This window comes from Heterodontus francisci, chromosome 33, assembly GCF_036365525.1.
Source record: "Heterodontus francisci isolate sHetFra1 chromosome 33, sHetFra1.hap1, whole genome shotgun sequence".
Lineage (NCBI taxonomy): Eukaryota > Metazoa > Chordata > Chondrichthyes > Heterodontiformes > Heterodontidae > Heterodontus > Heterodontus francisci.
Genome location: NC_090403.1, coordinates 46,593,962 through 46,606,977, shown reverse-complemented (window position 1 = coordinate 46,606,977; position 13,016 = coordinate 46,593,962). Strand labels below are relative to the sequence as shown.

Genomic DNA, 13,016 nt, shown 5'->3' with positions numbered 1-13,016 from the left:
TCATACCAAGTCCAACATTACATCAATCAGTACAAGCTATAGATTTTGCCTTCTAAACTTGGATTGTGTCTGGAAGAGAGTTTCAAATTATGTTTGCTGGAGTGAATTTTTGGTAGTGGAAATAATTTGAGATTATAAAATAAGAGTGTTACAAAAGAGATGTATTGGCCTAACACTATTCTTAAAAGTCATTTTTCCTGGGAAGGGTTGGCCCTAATATGTTGAATTCACTGAACAACATAACTATACAGAAATAAAATACTTAACTTTGACATTTTGACACTTATGAACCTCTACCTCTAAGTGCAATCAGCATTGTAACCATACAACATTTCCTTACCTCAAAAACAATACAACTCATAATACTCTTTCCAGATACAACAGAATCTATACTTGTTACAGTACTGGAGGCTTTTCTTAGTTGAAGGAGGCATTGTACGAAAATCTCGTCTGCACTCCATTATACTTCACTGAAATCCTAGTGGCAGCACTGGACATAATTACATGCTCAAGTCCAAAATAACCAAGTTAACTGCAAAATTCCTAGTGATTTACTGGGTAAAAAAATCAGCACAACACAGAGAAGCTGGATCGCTCAGTTGTCAGTGCATCTCCCTTTCACCTCAGAGACTAGGTCAAACTGATGGGATGAAAGTTTTACCTCTGAATTGAAATCAATTTGAGCAGTGCCAATACAACCCCCAAATGATACGAGTCTATCGTGAAAAAGTGCCTCAATGTTTTAACTGTCAGTTTGTTATTCACTTCAAGAGATTAGTTTGTACAGTAAAAATGTGATTTGATTTTAGAATTTATATTCCCTGAAACAAACACACAAATGAACATCACACATTTATTATGGGACATAAATGGGAATAAAAACACAAATTGTGGCTCAATGAATAAATGAACTACTCAGTGTGGAACCAAGCCAGACATTTTAGAAAGATCCCAGGGTTCAAACACTGGACTGTACTGAGTGAGATGATCTCAGGTTAGCTTGCTAGCTACAAGTGGTCTTGTGCTGTGCACCAGACGGGGAAATAACTAGCCAAGGATTCCACTTCCGAACCCCTATCCTTGGTTTAACATCTCATCCAAAAGACAGCCCCTCATGCACCACTCCCTCAGTATTTCACGAGAGTGCCAGCCTAGATTTTATGCTCAAATCCCTGGAATGGGACTCGAACTCACAACCTTCTGGCTCAGAGCCACAGCTGAGAGGCGAAAGGAGAGAAAACTGTTAAATCTACACTTTGGAGTCTACGACTAACACTGTGTTTAGACCTGACAGTCTCAGAGTGCAAAGCACCTTAACCTGAACTGTATGATAGTTTACTACATTTATTTAAAGAGCTCTCTGCTGACTGGTGTAGAATCCAGAGATTCTCTCACCACAGGGATTATCCGAGCAGTATGTAGAGTTCAGACACAGAACTGTTGACAGAGCTCCCTCAACAAATGTATTCCTTCAGCCTTTGTTTTAATCCTTAAATAAAAACTTCCCTCCTGCAGCAACCGAGCATATTTTTAAACCACCCTTTACCTCCGCCAATAAAAAACTAGTTGGAACCCCTCCACCCAATGAGCTATGGCAAGTTGGTGAATGACAAAAGGCACAGCTGAAACAGGCCGGAAAGTCTCAGGTTCAATGCCCAGTCTTTGCAGAATTAGCTGATGTAAACTTGGGCAGCAGGAAGGATGTGACAATCAACCTTTTTGTCCCCTTGGTTAAATCGATGAAACACAGTCAGAGTTTCTGCTCCTAACCATAGTCCACATCCCTGCTAGAAACTGGACAAGCAATGACACAAGGTGAGTGGACGTGGGGTGAACACTGGATCAGAGTCTCCTGCAATGGCTTCCACACTGAAGGAGCTCACATGCAGAATCTATATTTACAAATTACTTTGCTGTAAGTAGTTATTCTTAAAGAAATATTGCTAACACCCAAAATTAGTTGGTGAAGCAAGGGTGGGTTGGGGAGGGAGGCACTGGAATTAATTCAAAAGGCACAGTCAAAGACACACAGCTAAATGTATCTTTCATTCAATTATCTAAAAAAAATCCTCATAAGAGATTATCTCCTACAAGTCACTTTTAATTGATCAGAATTGAGGTAGGACCTAAGCAACCCGACGGTGTGCAATTTTCCTTCGTAATTAACACACTAACAAAATCTCAGGAGCACATGGCTTTGAAACTTGCAATTTCTACGAATGCAATTTCATTAGTGGGTCATTAATTACATAGGAAACAAAACAGACATTCTGCCATTCTGCATTAGAGGAATTTCTCCCCATTAAGTCAATATTCCTAAATGCTGTCACCAAAAATAAAAATTAAGGAAAAAATGTTTTTAAATATAGCTTTTTGTTTAAGAGTTTTCAAATCAAAATTTGTCAAAGCATGATTAGGATTAGATTATTTTACAGCTATATTTTCAGATGCTATCACAGCAACAGCTGAACCTTTGAACCACATACATATATATAAAATACCTTTTACGACCTCACAGCTAAAGTTTGTTTGTGAATTCTATTCACTGGTGTAATGTAGGCACATGCAGGAACCAATTGGAGCACAGCAAGTTGCCACAAATAGGAATGAAATAAATAACATGATAAAAACCTAGATTTGACAGCCTATATGCAATGAATATCTATATCCCAACACTCCATATATGGGAACAGCAATGTACTATGTCACTGTGACTACTAGATTGTAACTTAATTCGCTATTTTGAAAAAAAGCATTTGCTGTTCAGGAAACTCATATTAGCCTGTATAAGTTCCCAGGTTGCTCAACAACCCTGAACTTCTTTAGGGAAGAAATAAACTTGAAATTGAAAGCATCGAGAAATAACAAATGAGAAAGTGCATCCATACAGAGGTAATGGGATACTGGTGTTCACCATTTACTATGTCTGCAGCAGTCAAATAGTAAAACAGATATTTTGAAATCGACACACACACACCCATACACCCACCCAGATGTTTTTAACCAGTAGTCATGTCTTAAATTGTATTGAGGAAACGATCGGAACGATGAGATATTGTATTCCTACTGGTCTGCTCATCAGAAGCCATCCTTATTGAAATCCATTCAAACCAGACAGAACAACACTATAACAGACAATGGATACGTGAGCAATTTCAAACTAGTAATCTAATTGTTGAACTTTGTTTAGAATGTTATCTGAACCCCTCGATGAGATTACGGTCCGGTAATCAATCTTAGATATCAATTACTCACTATATAACGTACAGAATGTTTTAAAAAAGTTAGCATACTCCCAAGTAGTTCCTTGAAACTGTTAAATGTTTGTAATCTCCTACATGTAGCGTGACAATCCAACTATTAAAATTTTGCAAGCCGCATTTTTAACCACTTTTTGCTCAATTAAATTGTGAAAATCCACCTGGAGGGTATAAACTGTAACAGGAACATTGCGAACACATTAAAATGGGAGGGAATGACAAAATCTACATAAACCAAAGGATGCTCCCTTCATGGGGTTTTTAATTCAATTAAAACTGGATCTAATTGAAATGCACACATTCATCAAAAGAGTGTTGCACACGTGAGCTTTTGCAGAATTATACTTCACTCCCAGCATTATAGCCACTGAGTTCTCCAGTGCAGCCTGGAGTCAAGAAAACAGGGCAAGGGGTGGGGGTGGTTTCAATGCTGCAAAGCTAGAACAGCATTATAGTTTAGTTTAGAGATACAGCACTGAAACAGGCCCTTCGGCCCACCGAGTCTGTGCCGAACATCAACCACCCATTTATACTAATCCTACACTAATTCCATATTCCTACCACATCCCCACCTGTCCCTATGTTTCCCTACCGCCTACCTATACTAGGGGCAATTTATAATGGCCAATTAACCTATCAACCTGCAAGTCTTTTGGCATGTGAGAGGAAACCGGTGCACCCGGAGGAAAACCACGCACACACAGGGAGAACTTGCAAACTCCACACAGGCAGTACCCAGAATTGAACCCGGGTCGCTGGAGTTGTGAGGCTGCGGTGCTAACCACTGCGGGTCATCTCTCTCTTGAAGGAAGCAATTTGTGCAACAGGACAGTTTCAGTGCAACTGGCAGCTCTGTTACTTTACTCAAATGGTCATTCTTCCCAAGTGACTAGACATTGAGGATCATCAGGCTATTCAGTCACAGGAACATCTTATTCTCACTCTATGTTCTCAGGATAACAATCTGGGAACCTTGACTGATATTTTCCATCCCTACTGAACAGGGAGAGAGGGAAGGAAAAAGAACTCACATTTACATAGCTCTTTTCACATCCTCAAAATGTCCCAAATCACTTCAGAGCCAAATGATCACTTTTGAAGTGTAGTCATTGTTCTTATGTAGGCAAACATGGCAGTTGATTTATAAACAGCAAGGTCCCACAAGCAGCAACTGGATGAATAACCAACTGATCTGCTTTGATGATGATAGTTTTGGGATCAATGTTGATGAGGATACTGGGAGAACTCCCTTGCTCCTCTTCAAATAGTTTCAAAGTATTTTTAACATCCACCTGATGCAGCCACGGTTTAACATCTCCACTGAAACTGCAGCAGCAACAATGCAGCATTCCTCTAGGAATGCACCGAAATGTCAGCACAGATTATGACACAATTACTATCCTGGCACAGAGTCAACACTGACCAGAGTTCCATCACACGACATGCATGATCTTTGTGGTTCAGTATCACACCAAGTGGTACACTGAACTCATTGAACTACCTGGGACTCTAGAAGACAAAGATTTGAAAAATATTATTTTACAGCCATGCAAGAGTTTGGAAACGTGCTTTTTTAAAATGGTATAATGAACACATACTCTTAAAACAAGGTTAATGAACACTTGACACCAGTTATAAAGATCCTATCGCAGGCATTACAGTATCTCAAAGCAGAAAAAAGCATTTTAGAACATTTTGTGTCTTAGAAACATTGTGAAATGCTTCTTATACAAGGTATTTCTTAAAGTGCAGTGACTATTATTACAGAGGTAAACACAGCAGCCATTCTGCGCACAATATCCCACAGCATAAATTTATTTTATTCGGTCATGGGATGTGAATGTCACTGGCAAGGCCAACATTTATTGCCCATCCCTAATTGCCTTTGAGAAGGTGGTGGTGAGCCATCTTCTTGAACTGCTGTAGCCCATGTGGTGTAGGTACACCCACAGTTCTGTTGAGAAGGGAGTTCCAGGATGTTGACCCAGTGACATGTAAGAAACGGCAATACAATCCCACCTCAGGATGGTGTGCGACTTGGAGGAGAATTTGCAGGTGGAGGTGTTCCCATTCATCTGCTGCCCTTATCCTTTTAGGTGGTGGAGGCTGCGTGTTTGGGTGGCGCTGTTGACGGAGCCTTGGCAAGTTGCTGCAGTGCATCCTGCATATGGTACACACTGCTGCCACTGGGTGCTGGAGGGAGGGAGTGAATGTTTAAGGTGGTGGATGGGGTGCTGATCAAGCAGGCTGCTTTGTCCTGGGATAGTGTAAAGCTTCTTGTGTGTTGTTGGAGTTGCACGCATCCAGGCAAGTGAAGAGTATTTCATCACACTCCTGACTTCTGCCTTGTAGAGCGTGGACAGGCTTGGGGGTGGGGGGGGGGGTTACCTGCTGCAGAATCCCCAGCCTCTGACCTGCTCTTGTAGCCAAAGTATTTATATGACTGGTCCATTAAGTTTCTGGTCAATGGTAACTCCCTCCCCAGGATGTTGATGCTAGGGGGAACAGCGATGGTAACGCAATTGAATGTCAAGGGGAGATGGCTAGATTCCCTCTTGGTGGAGATAGGTATTGTCTGCCACTTGTGTACCATGCAGGCATGGACTACTTCAGTATGAGGAGTTGCGAATCGTATTGAACACTGTAAAATGATCAGCGAACATCCCCACTTCTGACCTTATGTTGGAAGGTCACTGATGAAGCAGATGAAGATGGTTGAGCCTAGGACACTACCCTGAGGAAATCCTGCAGTGATTTCCTGGGGCTGAGCTGATTGACCTCCAACAACCACAACCATCTTCCTTTGTGCTAGGTATGACTCCAACCAACAGAGAGTTTCCCCTTGATTCCCACTGACTTCAATTTTGCTTGGGTTCCTTGATGCGACACTCAGTCAAATTTTGCCTTGATGTCAAGGCCAGTCACTCCCTTCACCTCTGGAATTCAGCTGTTTTGTCCATGTTGGACCAAAGCTGCAATGAGGTCTGGAGCCGAGTGGCCCTGGCGGAACCCAAACTGAGCATCGTGAGCAAGTCGTTACTGAGTTAGTGCTGCTTGATAGCACTGTCGCCAACACCTTCCATCACTTGGCTGATGATTGAGAGTAGACAGATGGGGCAGTAATTGATCAGATTGGATTTGTCCTGCTTTTTGTGAACAGGACATATCTTGGCAATTTTCCACATTGTCGGATATAGCCAGTTTTGTAGTTGTACTGGAACAGCTTGACTAGAGGCATAGCTTGTTCTGGAGCACATGTCTTCAGTAATACAACTGGAATGTTGTCAGGGCCTGTGGCCTTTGCTGTACTCATTGTGTCAGCTGTTACTTGATATCATGGAGAGTGAATCGAATTGTCTGAAAACTGGCATCTATGACGGTTGGGGCCTCAGGAGGAGGTCGAGATGGATCATCCACTCGGCACTTCTGGCTGAAGGCGGCTGAAGTTGCTTCAGCCTTGTCTTTTGCACGGATGTGCTGGACTCCCCATCATTGAGGATGGAGCTGTTTTTTGGAGCCTCCTCCTCCCACTGGTTGTTTAATTGTCAACCACTGTGGCAGGACTGCAGAGCTTTGATCTGATTCATCGGCTGTGGGATCGCTTAGCTCTGTCAATAGCATGCTGCTTCTGGTGTTGAGCATACATGTAGTCCTCTGTTGTAGCTTCACCAGCTCGGCACCTCCTTTTTATGTATGCACAGTGTTGCTCCTTGTTCTCCTACACATCTCATTGAATCATGAGATAAATGGCTACTAATTTGGAGGGAGGGATGTTAGCCAGATTACCAGAAAAGTCCTTCATCACTGGACATTTTTAAAAATATAAATGATAGCATTAGTTTGAGGTCCATTTCTTTGCCAACTATGACTCTGTAACAATACACATAACTGATGCACAAAGATGTCCAATGAAGCTTAAACTATAATGTCATTACTAAAAATTGACAGAGAAAATCATTTTATCACCAAGAAATTCCATCATCAGTGTATTTCATGCAGAGAATCATAGATTTCCTATACTGATTACAAAGCACCAAACTCAGTGGGGCTCAGATGATGTTAGATAATGCAACAGCATTGTTTGTGCAGTTCATAATACATTATATGAACTTCGCAATTAAATCACGTGCTTGAAATCACTCAGAGATATCTGTCATTTTTATATATTTACATTAGGTTCAGCGTTCATTTTGCTTAGAAATGTTTCCACCCCTGCACCCTTCTGAAGGTGCTGACTGTTGCAAGGGTAAAGTACAATGGATACCAGCAGTCCTTTGTTGGCCTCACTCAAGTGGCCATTCAACATGCCAGTCTAAACAGTGGTCACTAACCAGCTATTCAGCCATGGAGGGCATCGCACCCGGTCTTATCTAGTCATCAGGCAACATCCATGCATGCACACTTCCAGCTGGAGTCATTGCACAGTGATCCGGACTGCAAACTCAAAATCATGAGGGGTTTGGACAGAGTAGATAGGGAGGAACTGTTCCCATTGGTGGAAGGATCCAGAACCAGAGGACACTGATTTGAAGTGAATGGCAAAAAAAGCAAGGGCAACACAAGGAAAACATTGTTTTTTTAACGCAGCAAGTGGTAGGATCTGGGATGCACTGCCTGAGAGTGTGGTGTAGGCAGATCCAACCGAGGTCTTCAAAGGAGAATTGGATATTTATCCGAAGGGGAAAAATTTGTAGGACTACAGGGAAAGGCAGGGGTGTGGAACTCGGTGAATTGCTCTTACAGTGAGCCGGCACGGACACAACGAGCTGAACAGCCTCCTCTGTGCTGTAACCATCCGTTGATTCTATGAACTCTTCCCACCCCTAGTCCAGAAAATTGAGGTCAACAGGGGTAGCTCACTTCCATCCCGGCTTAGCAGAGGCCAGGGATGGAACCTCCAAGCTTCTGGTCGACATGGCTGGTCTGTGATCCAATGTTTGCACAGCAAATAAATTACTGAGTAAATACACGATATTAAACAATCTACAAGGCTCTTGCTCCTGACTGATATTAATAGCAGAAATGCACAATTGTGAAGCCCATATTGTGTAATTTCCTTGTCTGAAGGAGATAACATAGACAGGAGGGATTACTTTTATTATTGGAGAAGCATGGTGAAGGACCAAGGCAGGTCACTACCAGGGTGAAAACAGTAGAAAGAAACACAAGATAAATCAGGAAGTCGTGGTTAAGTATTGCTAAAGTTTGGACCTGAAAAGCCTTTAAAAGCTTCCAAGAAATAAGAGAAGCACATTCTGAGGAACAGTGACCATGTAGTATTGATGAAAAAGAGTTTTGAAAGATTGCTATATGGAGATAAATCGGAAAAATACACTTTAAAAAATCTCATTTGTTTACTTAAATATACTTTCTGTAAATGCTATATACCAATTTAAGGATATCTGTTCTTTCCCTTGCTTTTTAAAAATTGGTACTCAAATTAGTGTTCTCCTTTCAACTTTCTCTCTCCTTTCTGCAATTCCATAGGGAAGTACTAATGAGGTAAGCCTTTATTTTATGTACCATCTTACAACAGGCTGCATCATAAAAAGAATTTCATTATGCATCAACCTTTTCCCTGTATTGTTTCATGGATTTTATTTAGTCATTTCCAACTGGGGCCTAATAGCAGATAAACATTTTTACTTTGTAAGGTTTCAAGTTTGATAAATGTCTGTAAGACTTAGCATTTTCTGAAACCTGTGTAACATCTGAAAATTTGCTACCATTTCTTGTGGGCCTGGAGGAACTGGAGTTTTTCCCCTCGATGCCTCTAAGTCCCCCTACCACTCCCTCCACCTTTACTAATCAGATCTGCAGCATATATTAAAAAATGTTCATTCTGGTACAGTCAGATTCCTTCCTATTTTATATTAACAGAAATACCATGTAATTTCTGTCTCTTAGTTCTAGAACTATTCATCTGAGTCTATTGATTTAATATCAGAAGTATGATTCATTCTATAAACCACCATTGAATGTCAATGGTAATACACTTAAATGTTAGACTAAATGAATGGAATTTAAAAACTCACGTGATTAAAGGGAACATTTTTAAATTATGTATGTATTTTTTTAAATGTTCCCCTTCCACAAAAGGAAGAATGTGCAGGGTTATGGGGAGAAGGTGGGGGAACGGAACTGAGTGAATTGTTCGTTCAGAGATTCGGTGCAGATACGATGGGCCAAATGGCCTCCTTCTGCACTGTAACAATTCTGTGATTCTGTTTTAAATGTACTTCTTTCGTACTTCCCTTCCAAAATGACAATGATGCAACCTTCTAAACCAGGACCTGCTCAGCAACTGACCACTGAGTTGTACGAGACTGGCTATGATGGTTATCCTTTGATTCGCCATCTCTTCCTGTCCTTCCTTGGCCCTCCTCTCAGACAATGCAGACAAAATTTGGAAACTCACCACATAGGAGATCATGGATTCAAACTTGCTTTGCGGAACACCTCCGCTCAGTCCGTAAGCGTGACCCCGAGCTTCCGGTTGCCGGCCATTTCAACACACCCCCCACCGCTCTCACGCTCACATCTCTGTCCTGGGCTTGCTGCAGTGTTCCAATGAACATTAACGCAAGCACGAGGAACAGCATCTCATTTACCGATTAGGCACGCTACAGCCTGCCGCACTGAGTTCAATCATTTCAGAGCTTGACGGGTCCCCCCTTTTTATGCTTAGTTACTTTTTCTTTTTTTCGTTTTCCTTTTTTATTTGTTTATTTTATTTTTGGTTTGTTTCCACTGTGCTAACCCACTGTTTTGGTTTTATTAATGTGTTTTTTTATGTTTGTGCTTGGAGTGCTCTGTGCTTTACAGTCATTCACACCTTATCTGTACGAACACTTTGTCTTTCAGCACATCATTAATATACCGTTTGCCTTTGTTCTATGACCTTCTGGTCAGTTATTCTCTGTGACCTTGTCCTATCAACACCTTCACCTTTGTTATCTCTTGCTCCACCCCCACTTTACTTGCTTAAAACCTTTTACATTTCTAATATTTGTCAGTTCTGAAGAAGGGTCTCTGACCTGAAACATTAACCCTGTTTCTCTCTGTACAGATGCTGCCAGACCTGCTGAGTATTTCCAGTATTTCTTGTTTTTATTTCAGATTTCCAGCATCTGCAGTATTTTGCTTTTATATTAAATTTTCAGTGTTGTGGCACACTGGAGATCTGTTAGCCAGTGATCCCATGCTGGAGAGCGTGCTTTTGAACATCAGGTGAGAATAGGATCAGGTTTGACTGTGATACCACCCCTGGTACAACAACTGACTCTCCCTGCCTAGGTCACAACTTCAGTGAAGCACCAGTGAGTAGCTGACATCAGTGGAACCCGATCCCAACAAAAGGTTCAGTACCTTCAGGAGAAACAAAGACAGACTAACTGTCAACTATACACACCTTCCACAACCACAGGACGGCCCAAAGCACTTTACAGCCAATGAAGTACTTTTGAAATGTAGTCACTGTCTGAATGTAGGAAATGTGACTGCTGATTTGTACACAGCAAGCTCCCACAAACAGCAATATGATAATGATCAGATAATCTGCTTTTGTGATGTTGATTGAGGGATAAATAGTGACCACTACAGCCTGGACACCAGGGAGAACTTTTACGCCTACCTAAGAGGGCAGAGGGGGCCTTCGTTTTAACACCTCATCCAAAAGACAGCACCTCTGACAGTGCAGCACGCCCTCAGAACTGCACTGGGAGAGTCAGCCTAGATTTTTGTGCTGAAATCCTGGAGTGGGAGCTGAACCACAACCATCTGACTCAAGAGGTGAAAAGAAAAGATGCAAAACAAACTTTCACAATAAACCAGGCTAACACTTTGAAAGATAGTACCTCCCACTGTTACCACCCTGCAATAACTCACCTCAAACTAGCAGAGCCAAGTTAAATGAAATCACCTTAACACAGCCTGAACACATCTGTATTTACAACTGTAAATATTTACACAAGATGATTAATTGCAGGTAAAAGGTAAGCATTTAAACACAAATAAAAAATAAACCCCACAGGGAAATCCAAATCCAGAGCTGATTTCAGGTAATTGCTGATAAATCAAATTAACTTTTAAAAACAATCGGCCCACAAACCCACTGGGAATATTTCTGGGGAGGAGCTGCTGCCTTTGGTAAACTTTTCACAGGCAACATTTAAATTTCTCCCCTTGCTGCTCCTAGGCCCCGCCTGGGGCTCCCCTGCAGCCCCGCCTCTCGATTTGCCTCTTCCCCGCCTCTCGGTGAGTGCCACTGGGCGAGCTGTGCGGAGCAGCCCCGGCCACGGTAAAGTTATGTGGGGAGAACCGGCCCCTCAACCCCCCCCCCCCCCCCCCACCCCCATCGGCGAGGAGCAAGCCGTGTGCCTGTATAAATCCCCCTCGGGGCTGCTACTCACTGTCTGCGGCCCGGCGACGGCTGCAGCTCCGATCCGGCGGCTCCTCAGAGACGCTTCAACACAACTGGGGACATCAGCTCGACCGCCGCTCGGTGTCAGCGCTGCTGGGTCCTAGTGCCCGCCACATCACCATCTCCCCTCGATTGCCAGCTGCTGGGCCCTAGTGCCCGCCGCATCAGCAGCTCCCCCTCCGCTGCCAGCTTCTGGGCCCTAGTGCCCACTGAATCACCAGCTCCCCCCGCCACAGCCAGCTGCTGGATCCTAGCGCCAGCCACATCACCATCTCCCCACTGCCAGCCGCTGGGTCCTAGCGCCCTCCCCATCACCACCTACCCCTCCGCTGCCAGCTTCTGGGCCCTAGCACCCACTGTATCACCAGCTCCCCCGCCAGTGCCAGCTGATGGGTCCTAGCGCCCTCCGCATTACCACGTCCCACTCCGCTGCCAGCTTCTGGGCCCTAACACCCACTGTATTACCAACTCCCCCCCCCCCCCCCAGCTGCTGCCAGCTACTGGCTCACCTCCCCCCTCCTCTGCCAGCAGCTGGGTCCTAGCGTCTGCTGCAACACCACCTCCCCCTCTGATGCCAGCTGCTAGGTTCTAGCGCCAGCCAGATCACCACCTCCCCCTCCGCTGCCAGCTTCTGATCCCCAGCACCCACTGTTTTACCAGCACCCCCGCCACTGCCAGCTGATGAATCCTAGCGCCTGCCGTATCACCATCACCCCCGCCACTACCAGATGCTGCGCCCCAGTGGGCACCACATCACCATCTCCCCCTCCACTGCCAGCTGCTCGGTCCTAGTGCCCACTGCATCACCACCGTCCTCTGCACACTGTTCGGTCCTAGTGCTTGCCGTATCATCACCTCCCTCCTCCACTGCCAGTTGCTGGATCCTAGCCCCCGCTGCAACATCATCTCCCTCTCCGCTGCCAGCTGCTGGATCCTAGTGCCTACCAGATCACCACCTCCCCCTCCGCTGTCAGATGCTGGGTCCTAGCGCCCAATGCCTCACCAATCTTAGGCCTCAGTTACTGACCCTCCTGCCAATGGAAACAGTTTCTTCCTATCTACATAAAACAAAGGAAGACTTACATTTCGTAGTGCCTTTCATGCCCACAGGATGTCTCAAAATCTTTATAGCCAATAAATTACATTTGAAGTGCAGTCATTGTTGTAATGAAGGAAATTCGGCAGCCAATTTGCACACAGAAAGCTCCCACAAACAGCAATGTGATAGTGACCAGATAATCTGCTTTTGTGATGTTGATTGAGAGATAAGTATTGGCCAGACATATTCAATGTGATTGTGTCACAGGAACAGAGGTACAGAAGTACAACATTCA

The 13,016-nt window shown here is 43.7% G+C and overlaps 1 protein-coding gene across 5 annotated transcripts in view; it reads right to left on the bottom strand.

Annotated features, from left to right (window-relative positions):
- Nucleotides 1-11,807, bottom strand: part of raraa (retinoic acid receptor, alpha a) — a 594,392-nt gene extending 582,585 nt beyond the window's left edge. For all 5 annotated transcript variants that reach the window (XM_068013478.1, XM_068013476.1, XM_068013481.1 and 2 more), the window contains exon 1: nucleotides 11,672-11,807. The gene's annotated coding sequence lies outside the window, so the exon portion shown is untranslated. The remainder of the gene's footprint in view (nucleotides 1-11,671) is intronic.
- Between the last annotated feature and the right edge of the window lie 1,209 nt (nucleotides 11,808-13,016).